Source organism: Nerophis ophidion, linkage group LG02 (assembly GCF_033978795.1).
Source record: "Nerophis ophidion isolate RoL-2023_Sa linkage group LG02, RoL_Noph_v1.0, whole genome shotgun sequence".
NCBI classification, from domain to species: Eukaryota; Metazoa; Chordata; class Actinopteri; order Syngnathiformes; family Syngnathidae; genus Nerophis; species Nerophis ophidion.
In genome coordinates, this window is record NC_084612.1 from 3,751,367 (window position 1) to 3,771,366 (window position 20,000).

The window sequence follows — 20,000 nt, forward strand, 5'->3', positions numbered from 1 at the left end:
GAAGATAAACTATGTTTCAAAATTTGATTTTTTTTCGTGTTTTCCCCTCTTTTAAAAAGTTCAGTTAAGTGTTTTTTTCATCATTTATTCCCTACAAAATACCTTCCGTAAAAGGAAAAAAAAATGTACGACGGAATGACAGACAGAAATACCCATTTTTATAAATGTATATCAATCAATCAATCAATGTTTACTTATATAGCCCTAAATCACTAGTGTCTCAAAGGGCTGCACAAACCACTACGACATCCTCGGTAGGCCCACATAAGGGCAAGTGTGCCTCAAAGGAGAGAGTTGGGTCGAAGATAATACCCAGATTCTTTACCGTGTCGCCTTGTTTAATTGTTTGGTTGTCAAATGTTAGAGTTGTATTATTAAATAGAGTTCGGTGTCTAGCAGGACCGATAATCAGCATTTCCGTTTTTTTGGCGTTGAGTTGCAAAAAGTTAGCGGACATCCATTGTTTAATTTCATTAAGACACGCCTCCAGCTGACTACAATCCGGCGTGTTGGTCAGCTTTAGGGGCATGTAGAGTTGGGTGTCATCAGCATAACAGTGAAAGCTAACACCGTATTTGCGTATGATGTCACCTAGCGGCAGCATGTAGATGCTGAGGAGTGCAGGGCCAAGGACCGAACCCTGGGGAACTCCACACGTTACCTTAACGTAGTATATAGATTTATTTATTAAAGGTAAATTGAGCAAATTGGCTATTTCTGGCAATGTATTAAGTGTGTATCAAACTGGTAGCCCTTCGCATTAATCAGTAACCAAGAAGTAGCTCTTGCTTTCAAAAAGGTTGGTGACCCCTGATCTAACCTGTCCTGATTGTGTCAGGCTTACCCCTGACAGTTTGTCTATGTTTAAGTTTTTTTTCCTCTGCATTCGTCTGTTTCCTCTGTGTTTAGTATTTCCTGTACTTAGTTCATGTCTAGTGCTCTTATTTTGGTTCAGTTTCCTGTTTCAATCAATCAATCAATGTTTATTTATATAGCCCCAAATCACAAATGTCTCAAAGGACTGCACAAATCATTACGACTACAACATCCTCGGAAGAACCCACAAAAGGGCAAGGAAAACTCACACCCAGTGGGCAGGGAGAATTCACATCCAGTGGGACGCCAGTGACAATGCTGACTATGAAAAACCTTGGAGAGGACCTCAGATGTGGGCAACCCCCCCCCTCTAGGGGACCGAAAGCAATGGATGTCGAGCGGGTCTAACATGATACTGTGAAAGTTCAATCCATAGTGGCTCCAACACAGCCGCGAGAGTCCCGTCCACAGGAGACCATCTCAAGCGGAGGCGGATCAGCAGCGTAGAGATGTCCCCAACTGATACAGGCGAGCGGTCCATCCTGGGTCCCGACGAGTGGTCCATCCTGGGTCTCGACTCTGGACAGCCAGTACTTCATCCATGGTCATCGGACATAGGAGAAAGAAAAGAAGCGGCAGATCAACTGGTCTAAAAAGGAGGTCTATTTAAAGGCTAGAGTATACAGATGAGTTTTAAGGTGAGACTTAAATGCTTCTACTGAGGTAGCATCTCGAACTGTTACCGGGAGGGCATTCCAGAGTACTGGAGCCCGGACGGAAAACGTGTCCTGTTTTCACTCAGCTGCGGCTGATTGGCATCTGGTCACACCTGATGTCAATCGGCCAGCTCCTATTTTACCTGCTTTGTTCCTCCAGTCAGTGCTGGATCATTGTATTGTCATTCGGACTTGTCGTTGCCATATGTTGCTCTTGTCGTGTCTGTGATTCTTTTCAGCTATTGCCTGTCATGCTACATTTTGTCCTGGTTGTCGTAGCGGTAAGCTGTTCTTGTTAGCCATTAGTTATTTCCAGTTTTTCTGTTTGTGATCCTCTAGCTTCCATGCTAAAGTTCCTTTTGTATTTTCTAGCTTCCAGTGCTAGCTCCCTTAGTTTGTTATTCCGCCCACGTGCGTGCTTTTTGTTTGTTCTTGTTCTATTATTTATATTAAATAAATGTCTTCATATCCAATGCCTGCCTCCATCCCTGCATCTTGGGGTTCAACAACTAATAACCCTGACAGATTGCTTGTTAAAGTTATATTTTTGAAATGTTTGTGAATAATTTCTTCTGAGCAACAAAGTTTGGGCAAAGTTTGATCCTCCAAATCCATATAGTAATGTTTTTTGATGCAATTTCTCAGGGCAAAGCTACATAGTTTCCTCCTAAGAATGACTGCTGCTTTCGGATATTTCCTCCCTAACATGGTCCTTCCTGTCTGGCAAGAGAAGCCAAGCAGGCACATCATTTTGAAGGATCCCGGTTAGCTTGACCTCGCTGCTCCGCCGCTCTCACTCAGCCAACGTTTGGCCCTGGTCCACTCGTCTCTTTGCAGGCGTGAAACAAACACCCTGTCCGTCATTGTCTCTGCTGCCACGGGAACCGGTCCCACCCGATCTCTGGGAAGCTGCAGGCCTGCAACGCCAGCTTGTTTTGTGCCTCTCGCCTCGTCGGGTGAGACGTCAACGCTCCGAGTCCCGGAGGACCGAGAGCGTCAGGAGTGTGTCCGTCGTAGAAAGACGACGCGTCAGAGGGTCACTGATGGTAAATTCTTGCGGTGACACTTGGGGTCACGACGCATTCCAAGGTTTCATCGTCTCCGTGTCACTGAAACACTCCCGTCTTTCAAACTTTGTAAGAATAACAATCCAAATAAAACAATTTGAAAGTACAAAAAAAGCCCTAGTCAAAGATATTTTATACAAAAGAGCACTCTGCTGTTTTTAGTAATCATTTTTCGCAAATGCAAGTCAAAGATCCTTAAACACCCCACCCCCACCCATTTTCTGCCGCTTATTCCCGTTCGGGGTTGCGGTGGGCGCTGGCGCCTATCTCAGCTACAATCGGGCGGAAGGCGGGGTAAGTAGAAGCATTTAAGTCTCATCTTAAAACTCATCTGTATACTCTAGCCTTTAAATAGACCTCCTTTTTAGACCAGTTGATCTGCCGCTTCTTTTCTTTCTCCTATGTCCCCCCCTCCCTTGTGGAGGGGGTCCGGTCCGATGACCATGGATGAAGTACTGACTGTCCAGAGTCGAGACCCAGGATGGACCGCTCGTCGGGACCCAGGATGGACCGCTCGCCTGTATCGGTTGGGGACATCTCTACGCTGCTGATCCGCTTGAGATGGTTTCCTGTGGACGGGACTCTCACTGCTGTCTTGGAGCCACTATGGATTGAACTTTCACAGTATCATGTTAGACCCGCTCGACATCCATTGCTTTCGGTCCCCTAGAGGGGGGGGGGGGTTGCCCACATCTGAGGTCCTCTCCAAGGTTTCTCATAGTCAGCACTGTCACTGGCGTCCCACTGGATGTGAATTCTCCCTGCCCACTGGGTGTGAGTTTTCCTTGCCCTTTTGTGGGTTCTTCCGAGGATGTTGTAGTCGTAATGATTTGTGCAGTCCTTTGAGACATTTGTGATTTGGGTCTATATAAATAAACATTGATTGATTGATTGGTACACCCTGGACAAGTCGCCACCTCATCGCAGGGGTCACCAACCTTTTTGAAAGCAAGAGCTACTTCTTGGGTACTGATTAATGCAAAGGGCTACCAGTTTGATACACACTTAAATAAATAACCAATTTGCTTAATTTACCTTTAATAAAAAATAAATAAAAATTAATAATTAAAAAAATAATTTATGGAACATCTTTAGTAATTTTTCCTGATTAAGATTAATTTTAAGATTTTGATGACATGTCTTAAATAGGTTGAAAATCCAATCTGCACTTTGTTATAATATATAACAAATTGGACCAAGTTATATTTCTAAAAAAAGACAAATCATTATTTGTTCTAGATTTTCCAGAACAAAATATTTGTTTTAAAAGAAATTCAAAAGACTTTGAAATAAGATTTACAGTTAATTCTACAGATTTTTAGATTTTCCAGAATATTTTTTATTAAAGGTAAATTTGCTTAATTTACCTTTAATAAAGAAATCTGTATATATATATATATATATATATATATATATTTTAAAAAAAGGGTATTTTTGTCTGTCATTCCGTCGTACATTTTTTTTCCTTTTACGGAAAGTTTTTTCCAGAGAATAAATGATGAAAAAAAACACCTAATTGAACGGTTTAAAAAGAGGAGAAAACACGAAAAAAATGAAAATAAAATTTTGAAACATAGTTTATCTTCAATTTCAACTCTTTAAAATTCCAAATTCTACCAAAAAAATGAAAAGAAAAACTAGCTAAGTCGAATCTTTTTGAAAAAATTAAATAAAGAATTTATGGAACATCATCAGTAATTTTTCCTGATTAAGATTAATATTTGAATTTTGATGACATGATTTAAATAGGTTAACATCCAATCTGCACTTTGTTAGAATATATAACAAATTGGACCAAACTATATTTCTAACAAAAACAAATCATTATTTCTTCTAGATTTTCCTGAACAATTTTTTTTTAAAGAAATTCAAAATACTTTGAAATAAGATTTACATTTAATTCTACAAATTTTCTAGATTTGCCAGAATATTTTTTATTAAAGGTACATTTGTTTAATTTACCTTTAATAAATAAAACTATATATATATAAAGGGTATTTCTGTCCGTCATTCCGTCGTACATTTTTTTTTTCCTTTTACGGAATGTTTTTTCCAGAGAATAAATGATGAAAAAAAACACCTAATTGAACGGTTTAAAAAGAGGAGAAAACACGAAAAAAAATGAAGATACAATTTTGAAACATAGTTTATCTTCAATTTGGACTCTTTAAAATACTAAATTCTACCAAAAAAATGAAAAGAAAAACTAGCCAATTCGAATCTTTTTGAAAAAAATAATTTACGGAACATCATTAGTAATATTTCCTGATTAAGTTAATTTTAGAATTTTAATGACATGTTTTAAATAGGTTAAAATCCAATCTGCACTTTTTTTTAGAATATATAACAAATTGGACCAAGCTATATTTCTAAATAAGACAAATCATTATTTCTTCTAGATTTTCCAGAACTATTTTTTTAAAAAGAAATTCAAAAGACTGAAATAAGATTTACATTTAATTCCATAGATTTTATAGATTTGCCAGAATATTTTTTATTAAAGATAAATTTGCTTAATTTACCTTTAATAAATACATCTATATATATATATATATATATACATATATATATATATATATATTTTTTTTTAATATATATTTATATTTTAAAAAAAGGGTATTTCTGTCTGTCATTCCGTCGTACATTTTTTTTCCTTTTACGGAATGTTTTTTCCAGAGAATAAATAAAGAAAAAAAACACCTAATTGAACGGTTTAAAAGAGGAGAAAACAGGAAAAAATTTAAATAAAATTTTGAAACATAGTTTATCTTCAATTCCGACTCTTTAAAATTCAAAATTCAACCGAGAAAAAGAATAGAAAAATCATCTAAATCGAATCTTTTTGAAATAATTAAAAAAATAATTTATAAATGGGTTGTACTTGTATAGCACTTTTCTACCTTCAAGGTACTCAAAGCGCTTTGACACTACTTCCACATTTACACATTCACACACACATTCACACACTGATGGAGGGAGCTGCCATGCAAGGCGCCAACCAGCACCCATCAGGAGCAAGGGTGAAGTGTCTTGCTCAGGACACAACGGATGTGACGAGGTTGGTACTAGGTGGGATTTGAACCAGGGACCCTCGGGTTGCGCACGGCCACTCTACCACTGCGCCACGCCGTCCCTTTATGGAACATCATTAGTAATTTTTCCTGATTAAGATTAATTTTAGAATTTTGATGACATGTTTTAAATAGGTTAACATCCAATCTGCACTTTTTTAGAATATATAACAAATTGGACCAAATTATATTCCTAAAAAAAGACAAATCATTATTTCTTCTAGATTTTCCTGAACATTTTTTTTTTTTTTTTAAGAAATTCAAAAGACTGAAATAAGATTTAAATTTAATTCTACAGATTTTCTAGATTTGCCAGAATATTTTTGGGGAATTTTAATCATAAATTGGAAGAAATATTTCACAAATATTCTTCGTCAAAAAAACAGAAGCTAAAATGAAGAATTAAATCAAAATGTTTTTAATATTCTTTGCAATAAAAAAAAAAACTTGAATATTGATTTAAATTGTCAGGAAAGAAGAGGAAGGAATTTAAAAGGTAAAAAGGTATATGTGTTTAAAAATCCTAAAATTATTTTTAAGGTTTTATTTTTTCTCAAAAATTGTCTTTCTGAAAGTTATGAGAAGCAAAGTAGAAAAATAAATGAATTTATTTAAACAAGTGAAGACCAAGTCTTTAAAATATTTTCTTGGATTTTCAAATTCTATTTGAGTTTTGTCTCTCTTAGAATTAAAAATGTCCAGCAAAGCGACACCAGCCTGCTAGTAAATAAATAAAATTTAAAAAATAGTGGCAGCTCACTGGTAAGTGCTGCTATTTGAGCTATTTTTAGAACAGGCCAGCGGGCGACCTGGTGCCCGCTGGCTGTTTTTGGGAATCCACTACAAAAATACATTGCAAAGATGCTCTACATTTTAGCTGGCTTTAGGAACCCACTACAATAACGCATGTCGATGATGCTTCAAATGACAACAGTATTATGCTGTTTTTAGGAATCCACTACAAAAATAAATGTCAATGTTTCTCTACATATTATGCTGTTTTTAGGAATCCACTACAAAAATAAATGTCAATGTTTCTCTACATATTATGCTGTTTTTAGGAATCCACTACAAAAATACATTGCAAAGATGCTCTACATTTTAGCTGGCTTTAGGAACCCACTACAATAACGCATGTTGATGATGCTTCAAATGACAACAGTATTATGCTGTTTTTAGGAATCCACTACAAAAATAAATGTCAATGTTTCTATACATATTATGCTGTTTTTAGGAATCCACTACAAAAATAAATGTCAATGTTTCTCTACATATTATGCTGTTTTTAGGAATCCACTACAAAAATAAATGTCAAGGTTGCTCTACATATTATGCTGTTTTTAGGAATCCACTACAAAAATAAATGTCAAGGTTGCTCTACATATTATGCTGTTTTTAGGAATCCACTACAAAAATACATTGCATAGATGCTCTACACTTTAGCTGGCTTTAGGAACCCACTACAATAACGCATGTTGATGATGCTTCAAATGACAACAGTATTATGCTGTTTTTGGGAATCCACTACAAAAATAAATGTCAACGTTTCTCTACATATTATGCTGTTTTTAGGAATCCACTACAAAAATAAATGTCAAGGTTGCTCTACATATTATGCTGTTTTTAGGAATCCACTACAATAACACATATCAATGATGCCTTAAATATAGCAGTCTTATTCTGATTTTAGAAATCCACTACAAAAACACTAGTCAACAATGTGACAGAATTATTCTGATATTTTTAGGAATCCACTACAAAAATAAATTTCAACAATGCTCTAAATATTATGCTGTTTTTAGGAATCCACTACAAAAATACATTGCAAAGATGCTCTACATTTAAGCTGGCTTTAGGAACCCACTACAATAACGCATGTCGATGATGCTTCAAGTGACAACAGTATTAGGCTGTTTTTGGGAATCCACTACAAAAATACATGTCAACGATTCTTTAAATATTATGCTGTTTTTAGGAATCCACTACAAAAATAAATGTCAACGTTTCTCTACATATTATGCTGTTTTTAGGAATCCACTACAAAAATAAATGTCAAGGTTGCTCTACATATTATGCTGTTTTTAGGAATCCACTGCAACAACACATATCAATGATGCCTTAAATATAGCAGTCTTATTCTGATTTTAGAAATCCACTACAAAAACACTAGTCAACAATGTAACAGAATTATTCTGATATTTTTAGGAATCCACTACAAAAATAAATTTCAACAATGCTCTAAATATTATGCTGTTTTTAGGAATCCACTACAAAAATACATTGCAAAGATGCTCTACATTTAAGCTGGCTTTAGGAACCCACTACAATAACGCATGTCGATGATGCTTCAAGTGACAACAGTATTATGCTGTTTTTGGGAATCCACTACAAAAATACATGTCAACGATTCTTTAAATATTATGCTGTTTTTAGGAATCCACTACAAAAATAAATGTCAAGGTTTCTCTACATATTATGCTGTTTTTAGGAATCCACTACAAAGATAAATGTCAAGGTTTCTCTACATATTATGCTGTTTTTAGGAATCCACTACAACAACACATATCAATGATGCCTTAAATATAGCATTCTTATTCTGATTTTAGAAATCCACTACAAAAACACTAGTCAACAATGTAACAGAATTATTCTGATATTTTTAGGAATCCACTACAAAAATAAATTTCAACAATGCTCTAAATATTATGCTGTTTTTAGGAATCCACTACAAAAATACATTGCAAAGATGCTCTACATTTCAGCTGGCTTTAGGAACCCACTACAATAACGCATGTCGATGATGCTTCAAGTGACAACAGTATTATGCTGTTTTTGGGAATCCACTACAAAAATAAATGTCAAGGTTTCTCTACATACTATGCTGTTTTTAGGAATCCACTACAAAGATAAATGTCAAGGTTTCTCTACATATTATGCTGTTTTTAGGAATCCACTACAACAACACATATCAATGATGCCTTAAATATAGCATTCTTATTCTGATTTTAGAAATCCACTACAAAAACACTAGTCAACAATGTAACAGAATTATTCTGATATTTTTAGGAATCCACTACAAAAATAAATTTCAACAATGCTCTAAATATTATGCTGTTTTTAGGAATCCGCTACAAAAATACATTGCAAAGATGCTCTACATTTCAGCTGGCTTTAGGAACCCACTACAATAACGCATGTCGATGATGCTTCAAGTGACAACAGTATTATGCTGTTTTTGGGAATCCACTACAAAAATAAATGTCAACGTTTCTCTACATATTATGCTGTTTTTAGGAATCCACTACAAAAATAAATGTCAAGGTTGCTCTACATATTATGCTGTTTTTAGGAATCCACTACAACAACACATATCAATGATGCCTTAAATATAGCATTCTTATTCTGATTTTAGAAATCCACTACAAAAACACTAGTCAACAATGTAACAGAATTATTCAGATATTTTTAGGAATCCACTACAAAAATAAATTTCAACAATGCTCTAAATATTATGCTGTTTTTAGGAATCCACTACAAAAATACATTGCAAAGATGCTCTACATTTAAGTTGGCTTTAGGAACCCACTACAATAACGCAAGTCGATGATGCTTCAAATGACAACAGTATTATGCTGTTTTTGGGAATCCACTACAAAAATACATGTCAACGATTCTTTAAATATTATGCTGTTTTTAGGAATCCACTACATGTCAATGATGCCTTAAATATAGCAGTCTTATACTGTCTGTTTTTAGAAATTTTTATTTTTTTCATAGCTCGGTTGGTAGAGTGGCCGTGCCAGCAACTTGAGGGTTGCAGGTTCGATTCCCGCCTGTGCCATCCTAGTTACTGCCGTTGTGTCCTTGGGCAAGACACTTTACCCACCTGCTCCCAGTGCCACCCACACTGGTTTAAATGTAATTTAGATATTGGGTGTCACTATGTAAAGCGCTTTGAGTCACTTGAGAAAAGCGCTATATAAATAAAATTCACTTCACATCCATATGACAGCTATGCTTTTTCGGTGCTGTTTTTACTCATCCGCTGAAAAAAAATAATACAGTTAAATCCCTTATGTGACATGGGTATTTTTTTATGTTTTAAAAAATGTACTTAAAAAACCCAGGTTTTACTAATCTCCTCCAAAAACGCTGTTTTTAGTCATCTCCTTCAAAGACATTACTCCCTTGCACGTTTGGAAGTGAACACATGTGTCGCTGGTTGAACATGCGCTGCCGCAGCAGGAGGCGCTCGGGGAACAAGGTGTCAGGATGGAAAGATGATGCGGTGGCAGCTGAGAGATGAAGCATGACAGGAAGTGCGGCAGGAAGTGCAGGTCACCTTGTTTTGCTGCTGGAAGTCCTTCAGACCTCCTGCTCCTTCTCTCCAGTCAAAGCTTCCTCTGTTTGGTCCACGGCTGATGTCTCTCCAGGGGTCCTGGAAGTGGGCTGGCAGAGCAAATAAACAGCAGTTAGGACGGCCCCACTAACACCTCCACACGTGCACCGGACAGCACGTTAGAATAATTATCAGACAAGGCCGGGACTCGCATTTGCATTTTAACATGATTTCAAACAACACATGGATGTATTGTAGACATTATTAATAATAAGGTGAATATCTTTTAATTGACTTGACTGCATGTAAACTCCATAGAATACCTGTTGGAATATACAACACAATAAAAGTGTGTCAATCAATTAATTCAAATGTAAGAACTTTTTTTTTAAAGGCCCACTGAAACCCACTACTACCGACCACGCAGTCTGATAGTTTATATATCAATGATGAAATATTAACATTGCAACACATGCCAATACGGCCTTTTTAGTTTACTAAATTGCAATTTGAAATTTCCCACGAGTTTCTTGTTGAAAACGTCGCGGAATGATGACCTGGCACGTGACGTCATGGACTGTCAGGAAATATTAGCGCTGCACCACTAGCGGCTAAAAGCCATCTGCTTTAATGGCATAATCACACAGTATTCTGGACATCTGTGTTGCTGAATCTTTTGCAATTTGTTCATTTAATAATGGAGGTTACGTCTCGCCTCGATTACTGTAACGTATTATTTTCGGGTCTCCCCATGTCTAGCATTAAAAGATTACAGTTGGTACAAAATGCGGCTGCTAGACTTTTGACAAGAACAAGAAAGTTTGATCACATTACGCCTGTACTGTATATACCTTTATATACATATATACATACATATATACCTGTACTGGCTCACCTGCACTGGCTTCCTGTGCACTTAAGATGTGACTTTAAGGTTTTACTACTTACGTATAAAATACTACACGGTCTAGCTCCATCCTATCTTGCCGATTGTATTGTACCATATGTCCCGGCAAGAAATCTGCGTTCAAAGGACTCCGGCTTATTAGTGATTCCTAGAGCCCAAAAAAAGTCTGCGGGCTGTAGAGCGTTTTCATTTCGGGCTCCAGTACTCTGGAATGCCCTCCCCGTAACAGTTCGAGATGCCACCTCAGTAGAAGCATTTAAGTCTCACCTTAAAACTCATTTGTATGCTCTAGCCTTTAAATAGACTCCCTTTTCAGACCAGTTGATCTGCCGTTTCTTTTCTTTTTCTTCTATGTCCCACTCTCCTTTGTGGAGGGAGTCCGGTCCGATCCGGTGGCCATGTACTGCTTGCCTGTGTATCGGCTGGGGACATCTCTGCGCTGCAGATCCGCCTCCTCTTGGGATGGTTTCCTGCTGGCTCCGCTGTGAACAGGACTCTCGCTGCTGTGTTGGATCCGCTTTGAACTGGACTCTCGCGACTGTGTTGGATCCATTATGGATTGATCTTTCACAGTATCATGTTCTCATAGTCATCATTGTCACCGACGTCCCACTGGGTGTGAGTTTTCCTTGCCCTTATGTGGGCCTACCGAGGATGTCGTAGTGGTTTGTGCAGCCCTTTGAGACACTAGTGATTTAGGGCTATATAAGTAAACATTGATTGATTGATTGAAAGAAGAATGCTGTTGGTGGAAAGCGGTGGATTGCCGCTGTCTTTAGCACCGAGACACAGCCGGTGTTTTTGTTGTTGTTGTTGTTGTTGTGAAGCTTTAACATAGAGCGGTCAAGCGAACACGTTTTCTCTACGTCAACCAGCATGTTTTTGGATGGGAAAATTGTGATATTTATCTTACCGGAGACATCACTGGATTATTCGTCATCCTGCAGCAGCTGTCGAAAAAGGCAGCTGTGAGTTTGGCTGCTAAGACACTGCGTGTTCACCGCAGCCATCCGACTTCGAGGTATGTCTTTACAATCTTTACAATCTCACTAAAACACTATTAAAACAATAAGCAGATAAGGCAGGGGCGTTCACACTTTTTCTGCAGGCGAGCTACTTTTCAATTGACCAAGTCGAGGAGATCTACCTCATTCCTATTTATAATTTATATTTATTTATTTATGAAAGAGACATTTTTGTTAACAAGTTAAAGGTGTTTAATGATAATACAAGCATGTTTAACACACATAGATTCCATTCTTTCATGAAGACAAGAATATAAGTTGGTGTATTTGATTCTGATGACTTGCATTGATTGGAATCAGACAGTGGTGCTGATAACGTCCGCATTTTCAAATGGAGGAAAAAAAAAGTCCTCCTTTCTGTCCAATACCACATGAAAGTGGTTGGATTTGGCATCTCATTTGTCCAACTTGCATACTCGTTTTTAAACACTTTGTTATGAGAGTAGCATATGTGTGTGGCCCTTTAATGTCTGGCAGCAGGTGAGTGACGTCAGTGACTGTGCGGGTGGGCAAGCAAGTGAGAAAGCGGTCGCTGAGGGAGGGGGAGAAATACATTGGCATCAAACTCCGTAGCTTGCTAGCTTGTGCACGCTAGCTTTCTGAGACTCTTATTTTGTTAGCACAGGCAGGATGAAACAGGTCTTTTATGGTGAAGACAGGAACTGTGCAGTCGGTCTTTAGAGTTTTGACAGTAGGTACGGAGTCTCTAGAAATAAAATGTGTTTCTCTGCGTCCGCCCTGTTAGTGATTTTTTTCTTAAATATGAGCTCGCAGCAGCCAGCGTCATCTCACAAGATCCTCGGGTGCCGAGAATGTCAAACAACTGACGAAAGTGAAGTCTTGGTATGATTGATGATTGCTCATTTTTATGTCTATTTTTTAATGCCTGGCTTGAGATCGACTGACACACCCTCCGAGATCGACTAGTCGATCGCGATCGAAGTAATGGGCACCCCTGAGATAAGGGATTTTCCAGAATTATCCTAGTAATTATGTCTAATCACATCTGAAATGCTCACACTGTCGCCACCCGAAGCCGTCACTCTTTTTTTTTTTTTTTTCTAGTCTACTCTTTCAATATCCTAATTCACAAATCTTTCATCCTCCCTCAAATTAATGGGGAAATTGTCGCTTTCTCGGTCCGAACTGCTCTTACTGCTAGTGGCTCCCATTATAAACAATGTGAAAATGTGTGGAGCCCTGCAACTTGTGACGTCACGCGCACATACTTCCGGTACAAGGCAGGGCTTTTTTTATCAGCACCAAAAGTTGTGAAGTTTATCATCGATGTTCTCTACTAAATCCTTTCAGCAAAAATAGGGTGATATCGCGATATGATCAAGTATGACACATAGAATGGAGCTGCTATTCCCGTTTGAATAAGAAAATCTCATTTCAGTAGGCCTTTAACAATAAAGTCAATATTTTTAATTGACTTGACTGCATGTAAACTCAATAAAATACCTTTTGGAATATACAACACAATACAAGTTTGTAAATTAATTAATTCAAATGTAAGAATTTTTTTTAAAGTTTCCTAGATAAACGTGCAAAATTCTAAATGAATTTAAAATGTATAGTATTTTTTTTTTTAACGAAAAACATACATTTTTTATCAATTCATTTATATAATAAAGAAAATACAATTATTATTTTTTAAATTATATTTGAAATATTCATATTGAAAAACAACATTTTTTAAAGAATGTATAAAACAGGGGTCGGTGTTGAAAGACCCATATTGGACCAAAAATACAAAAACAAATCTGTCTGGAGCCGCAAAAAATTAAAAGCCATATTACATACAGACAGTGTGTCATGAGATATAAATTGAATTATGAGGACTTGAAGGAAAATAAATGAGCTCAAATATATCTACAAATGAAGCATAATGATGCAATATGTACATACAGCTAGCCTAAATAACATGTTAGCATCGATTAGCTTGCAGTCATGCAGTGACCAAATATGTCTGATTATCACTCCACACAAGTCAAAAACGTCAACAAAACTCACCTTTGTGCATTCATGCACAACGTTAAAAGTTTGGTGGACAAAATGAGACGGAAAAAGAAGTGGCATAAAACACGTCTTAGAAAGTCGGTGAATGTTGTACATGTAAAGAAATTACGGTGAGTTCATGGACCGCTAAAATTAGTAGGACAAAACGGCGCTCGCCAAATACTCGAATCAGTGAACCGTGTTTAATACAAACAGTGTGCTTTATAGCAATTAGGGAGGTTTGTGTCATGTTTCTCCTCCTACATAAACCAAATTAAAACAAAAAATATGTTTTTTTCCGCTCATCATTTCCATTTTTCATACATTTTTGAAAAAGCTCCAGAGAGCCACTAGGGCGGGGCTAAAGAGCCGCATCCGGCTCCAGATCCGCGGGTTTCCGACCCCTGGTATAAAATATAATAAGCATAAAATTTACAGAATCGTTGACATTTATTTTTGTAGTGTAGTCCTAAAAACAGCATGATACTGTTGTCATTTGAAGCATCGTTGACATACGTTATTGTAGTGGATTCCTAAAAACAGTTAATATTTAGAGCGCCTTTGCAATTAATTTTTTTTTTGGATTCCTAAAAACAGCATCATATTCAGAGCTTTGTTGAAATGTATTTTTGTAGTGGATTCCTAAAAACAGCAGACTATTCCTCTCATATAGAACATCATTGACTAGTGTTTTTGTAGTGGATTCCTAAAAACAGTAGAATATTCCTGTCATATAGAACATCATTGACTTGTGTTTTTGTAGTGGATTCCTAAAAACAGTAGAATATTCCTGTCATATAGAACATCATTGACTTGTGTTTTTGTAGTGGATTCCTAAAACAACATACGATTGGTTGTCATGTCTATGTGATCATGTTTTTTTTTCGTCATGTTGTGTTTGTTTTTTGGCCACTCAGTTCCTGTTTTTGCACTTCCTGGTTTGTTTTGTCACCACCATTAGTTTTCACCTTATCCTCATGTCTCAAACCTGTTTTCACTAATCACCACAGTATTATTTAAGCCTGTCTGTTTCTGTTCTTCGTCCTGGCAACATCACCGTCTACCACCTCCTTCTCACCATCTGTAATAATAATAATAGCGTTACTAAAACGGCCTTCTTTCATCTCCGTAATATCGCTAAAATTCGCTCCATTTTGTCCACTAAAGACGCAGAGATCATTATCCATGCGTTTGTTAAGTCTCGTCTCGATTACTGTAACGTATTCTTTTCGGGTCTCCCCATGTCTAGCATTAAAAGATTACAGTTGGTACAAAATGCGGCTGCTAGACTTTTGACAAGAACAAGAAAGTTTGATCATATTACGCCTGTACTGGCTCACCTGCACTGGCTTCCTGTGCACTTAAGATGTGACTTTAAGGTTTTACTACTTACGTATAAAATACTACACGGTCTAGCTCCATCCTATCTTGCTGATTGTATTGTACCGTATGTCCCGGCAAGAAATCTGCGTTCAAAAGACTCCGGCTTCTTAGTGATTCCTAGAGCCCAAAAAAAGTCTGCGGGCTATAGAGCGTTTTCCGTTCGGGCTCCAGTACTCTGGAATGCCCTCCCGGTAACAGTTCGAGATGCTACCTCAGTAGAAGCATTTAAGTCTCACCTTAAAACTCATCTGTATACTCTAGCCTTTAAATAGACCTCCTTTTTAGACCAGTTGATCTGCCGCTTCTTTTCTTTCTCCTATGTCCCCCCCTCCCTTGTGGAGGGGGTCCGGTCAGATGACCATGGGCTGTCCAGAGTCGAGACCCAGGATGGACCGCTCGTCGAGACCCAGGATGGACCGCTCGCCTGTATCGGTTGGGGACATCTTTACGCTGCTGATCCGCCTCCGCTTGAGATGGTTTTCTGTGGTCGGGACTCTCGCTGCTGTCTTGGATCCGCTTGAACTGAACTCTCACTGCTGTCTTGGAGCCACTATGGATTGAACTTTCACAGTATCATTTTAGACCCGCTCGACATCCGTTGCTTTCGGTCCCCTAGAGGGGGGGGGGTTGCCCACATCTGAGGTCCTCTCCAAGGTTTCTCATAGTCAGCATTGTCACTGGCGTCCCACTGGATGTGAATTCTCCCTGCCCACTGGGTGTGAGTTTTCCTTGCCCTTTTGTGGGTTCTTCCGAGGATGTTGTAGTCGTAATGATTTGTGCAGTCCTTTGAGACATTTGTGATTTGGGGCTATATAAATAAACATTGATTGATTGATTGATAATAATGATGGATTAGATTTATATTGCGCTTTTCTATTGTTATATACTCAAAGCCCTCACATTGAAGTGGGAACCCATCATTCATTCACACCTGGTGGTGGTAAGCTACATCTGTAGCCACAGCTGCCCTGGGTTGGACTGACTTCTATGCCTTCCAGTCCAATGCTCCATGCCCCTTGTCTTTTAACAAGTAAGTTTTTAGCTTTTCATGCCATTGTGTAAGTGTATTGTTTTATGTTCATAGTTTTGTTTCATAGCCAAGTTTTTGTACCGCCATTGTGCACGCCTTTCGTTTGCTTCCTTTTTCTGTATTTTTTTAACCTTAAAATAAATTATATACTTACATTCACGTCCAACTTTCCTTTTGCCTTCTGGGAAAACAAACCTCATAGTCCATAGTCGTAACATTGATGTCATTTAAGGCATCGTTGACATGCGTTATATTTTTCTAGTGGAATACACTACAAAGTTTTAAAGTATGTATTAAAAAAAGGTAAAGTTTAGAAATTGTCCTCGTAAGTAAAAAAATATATATATGAAAAACAAGTTATTTCACAAAAAATAGATATAGAATATAGCATATTTGAATGTATAAATTTGCATAACAAATTTGGTATGCAAATTTGTATGAATACAAATTTGCATAACAATGTATCATTATCAACATTAACGAAAACAAAATACAAAATTAATATACAAAACCCAAAACCAGTGAAGTTGCCCGTTGTGTAAATGGTAAATAAAAACAAAATACAATAATTTGCAAATCCTTTTCAATTTATATTCGATTGAATAGACTGCAAAGACAAGATATTTAACATTCGAACTTGCAAACTTTATTTTTTGCAAATATTAGCTCATTTGGAATTTAAGGCCTGCAACATCTCTCAAAAAAGCTGACACAAGTGGCAAAAAAGACTGAGAAATTTGGGAAATGCTTATCAAGCACTTATTTGGAACATCCCACAGGTCAACAGGCTATTTGGGAACAGGTGGGTATCATGATTGGGTATAAAAGCAGCTCAGTCATTCACCAACAAGGATGGGGCGAGGGTCACCACTTTTTGAACAAATGCTTGAGCAAATTGTCGAACAGTTTAAGAACAAAATTTGTCAACAAGCTATTGCAAGGAATTTAGAGATTTCACCATCTACGGTTCGGGATATCTAAAGGTTCAGATAATATAGAGAAATCACTGCAAGTAAGTGGCAAGGCCGTAACCTTCGATCCCTTAGGCGGTACTGCATCAAAAATTGACAGTGTAAAGGATATCACCACATGGGCTCAGGAACACTTCAGAAAACCACTGTCAGTATCTACAGTTGGTCGCTACATCTGTAAGTAAAAGTTAAATGTCTACTATGCAAAGCGAAAGCCATTTATCAACAACACCCAGAAGCGCCGCTGTATAAAGTCAATAAATAATAATATATTATAATGAGGGGTGGTGGCGTCCCACTATTTGAGAGAAACTGGTCTTTACGGTCGTTAAAGCCAACCTTTCCAAGATGCTCATTGGATTTGGGAACAGTTCGGCCGACAAAGAAATAGTTTGTTTTAGAGTGTAAAAAAATGTTAAGCACAGTTAAATTTAAGTTAAGTTAAGGTACCAATGATTGTCACACACACACTAGGTATGGTGAAATTTGTCCTCTGCATTTGATCCATCCCCCTGATCACCCCCTGGGAAGTGAGGGGAGCAGTGAGCAGCAGCGGCGCCGCGCCTAGGAATCATTTATGGTAATTTAACCCCCAAATCCAACCCTTGATGCTGAGTGCCAAGCAGGGAGGCAATGGGTCCCATTTTTATAGTCTTTGGTATGAATCGGCCGGGGTTTGAACTCCCAACCTACCGATCTTAAGGCGGACACTCTAACCACTAGTCCACTGAGTAGGTGGCCAAACAATTTACTGACTTTAATAAGTAAAATAACTCAATAAATTGTGGTTTCACATGACTTGTAAAGTGTTTAAGGCATATTTCCTCAAAATATATATATTTTTTTTTTACGACAGCACCATCTGCTGCACCACTTTGGCTCATAAATGCTGCTCAACGCTGCTAATGTTGGAGCTCGGGCCGGGCGATAAAAGGCTAACGTCATCGACAAAAAAAAAATGTGTCCGATAAAACGTTTGATCATTTCTTTTTTCTTCTTCTTCGCCTGGAGGCACTCACTCTCTGGTAACCGAGCCACTTGTTGTCTCGTGGTTGATTATCTCCATGGAGTGAGAAAGTGAAAATTAAGAAATTGTAAACAAGACCGGAAAAGTCACCTCGACATTATGGAAGTTGGTTTTTCCTTTTGTTTTTTTAAACGGACCACCAAGACCGCTAATACCGTGCTCACCCTTTAGAGCACAGCTGTTTACTTCCTGGCACTAAACCTGCAGAAAATTGTTCTTCTCATTTTTCTCTAAGTTTACATTTTCACACTTTGCACTATTTTGTTACACCTTATTCAGCTTTTGTTCTTATTAATTGATTTTAGGATTTAGTTGACATTGTTTGTGTGTTTTCCATGACTGTGTTGACATTTTCTGGTCTTGGGTTCGTGGTGCCCAAGACCAGACTTAAAACCAGGGGAGACAGGGCCTTCTCTGTGGTCGGCCCTAAGCTCTGGAACACTCTGCCCCTCCATGTTAGAACTGCTCCCACAGTGGAGTGTTTTAAGTCTCGTCTTAAGACCCCCTTTTATTCTGTGTTTTCAGTTTTTTTTTCTTTTTTCTATTTATCATTTTGATTGGTTTTAACCTTTAAAATCTATTTATTTATTTATTTTATTAATTTTTATATTGGTTTTATTTTTTATTCAGTCATTGGTGGAGCTAAGGATATTTGAATAATGTTTTTAATATTGTTGTGCAGCACTTTGGAAACATCTATGTTGTTTAAATGTGCTATACAAATAAAATGGATTGGATTGGATATTGTTGAAATTCTATTCTATATCGCTATATCTAGTCCATATATACCTGCATTGTCCTTTCCATCCTTACACTTTCCATCATTGTAACTGAGCTACTGTGTGGAACAGTTTTCCTTGTGGATCGTTAAAGTTTGTACAATTCTAAGTCTAAGTTCCTAAATGTTACTGTGACAGTCTCTTGCCGTCGTCGTGCGGGTTCAATGGACCACCCGGGAAGGACATGCTTTTGAGCAGGTTTGACTTCTTTATTTTGCAACAAAGCTTATCTGCGGTCAGGTGGCTTTTCAGCTCCTTCCTCCACTGATTGTTCCCGGTCTGCTTTTCAGCTGCCGTCTTCGTCGTCGTCGCCCTCGCCTGCTTTTTGGCTGTTCTTGCTTCCTAGTCGCTGCTGCCGGCTCTCCTACTCCTTTCCCGATCTCTCTTCCTTCTCCCCTTTTATAATACTTGCCAACCCTCCCGGATTTTCCGGGAGACTCCCGAAATTCAGCGCCTCTCCCGAAAACCTCCCTGAAGAAAATGTCTCCCGAAATTCAACTGTAGCTGGAGGCCACGCCCCCTCCAGCTCAAACATGCACAGTTCGAAGCTTGAAAAGGAGGATTGCAGGCGGATCAGACGGCATTTAAAGTAATTTTAAAAAACGACTGCTAATCCTCCTCCTTTTTGACCGGACGACCGCGGAGAATTAAGGTAAGAACACTCCGGAGGCAGAAGTTCATTAAGAGGGGCGGACTCACCATCTCTCAGCCATGTTTCCGACACACAGAGGAAGTCAAGTCTGCGGGAAGTGAAGAAATCCTTCAGGATAAACGTTTTGTTTGTCAAAGATCTTGCGTTCACAAGACCGAACCTGGCGGGGGCCGGCACGTCCAAGGGCGCAGCTGGTCCAGGTGGGGCCGACACACA

The 20,000-nt window shown here is 38.0% G+C and overlaps 1 protein-coding gene and 1 long non-coding RNA gene across 2 annotated transcripts in view; one reads left to right on the forward strand and one right to left on the reverse strand.

Annotated features, from left to right (window-relative positions):
* The window catches only part of LOC133536067 (collagen and calcium-binding EGF domain-containing protein 1-like), a 163,375-nt gene that overhangs the window by 73,906 nt on the left and 69,469 nt on the right, over positions 1-20,000 (forward strand). The gene's annotated exons all lie outside the window — the stretch shown is intronic.
* Positions 9,818-20,000, reverse strand: part of LOC133569630 (uncharacterized) — a 24,234-nt gene continuing 14,051 nt past the window's right edge. The window contains exon 3 of the long non-coding RNA XR_009809839.1: positions 9,818-10,119. This is a non-coding gene — a long non-coding RNA (uncharacterized LOC133569630). The remainder of the gene's footprint in view (positions 10,120-20,000) is intronic.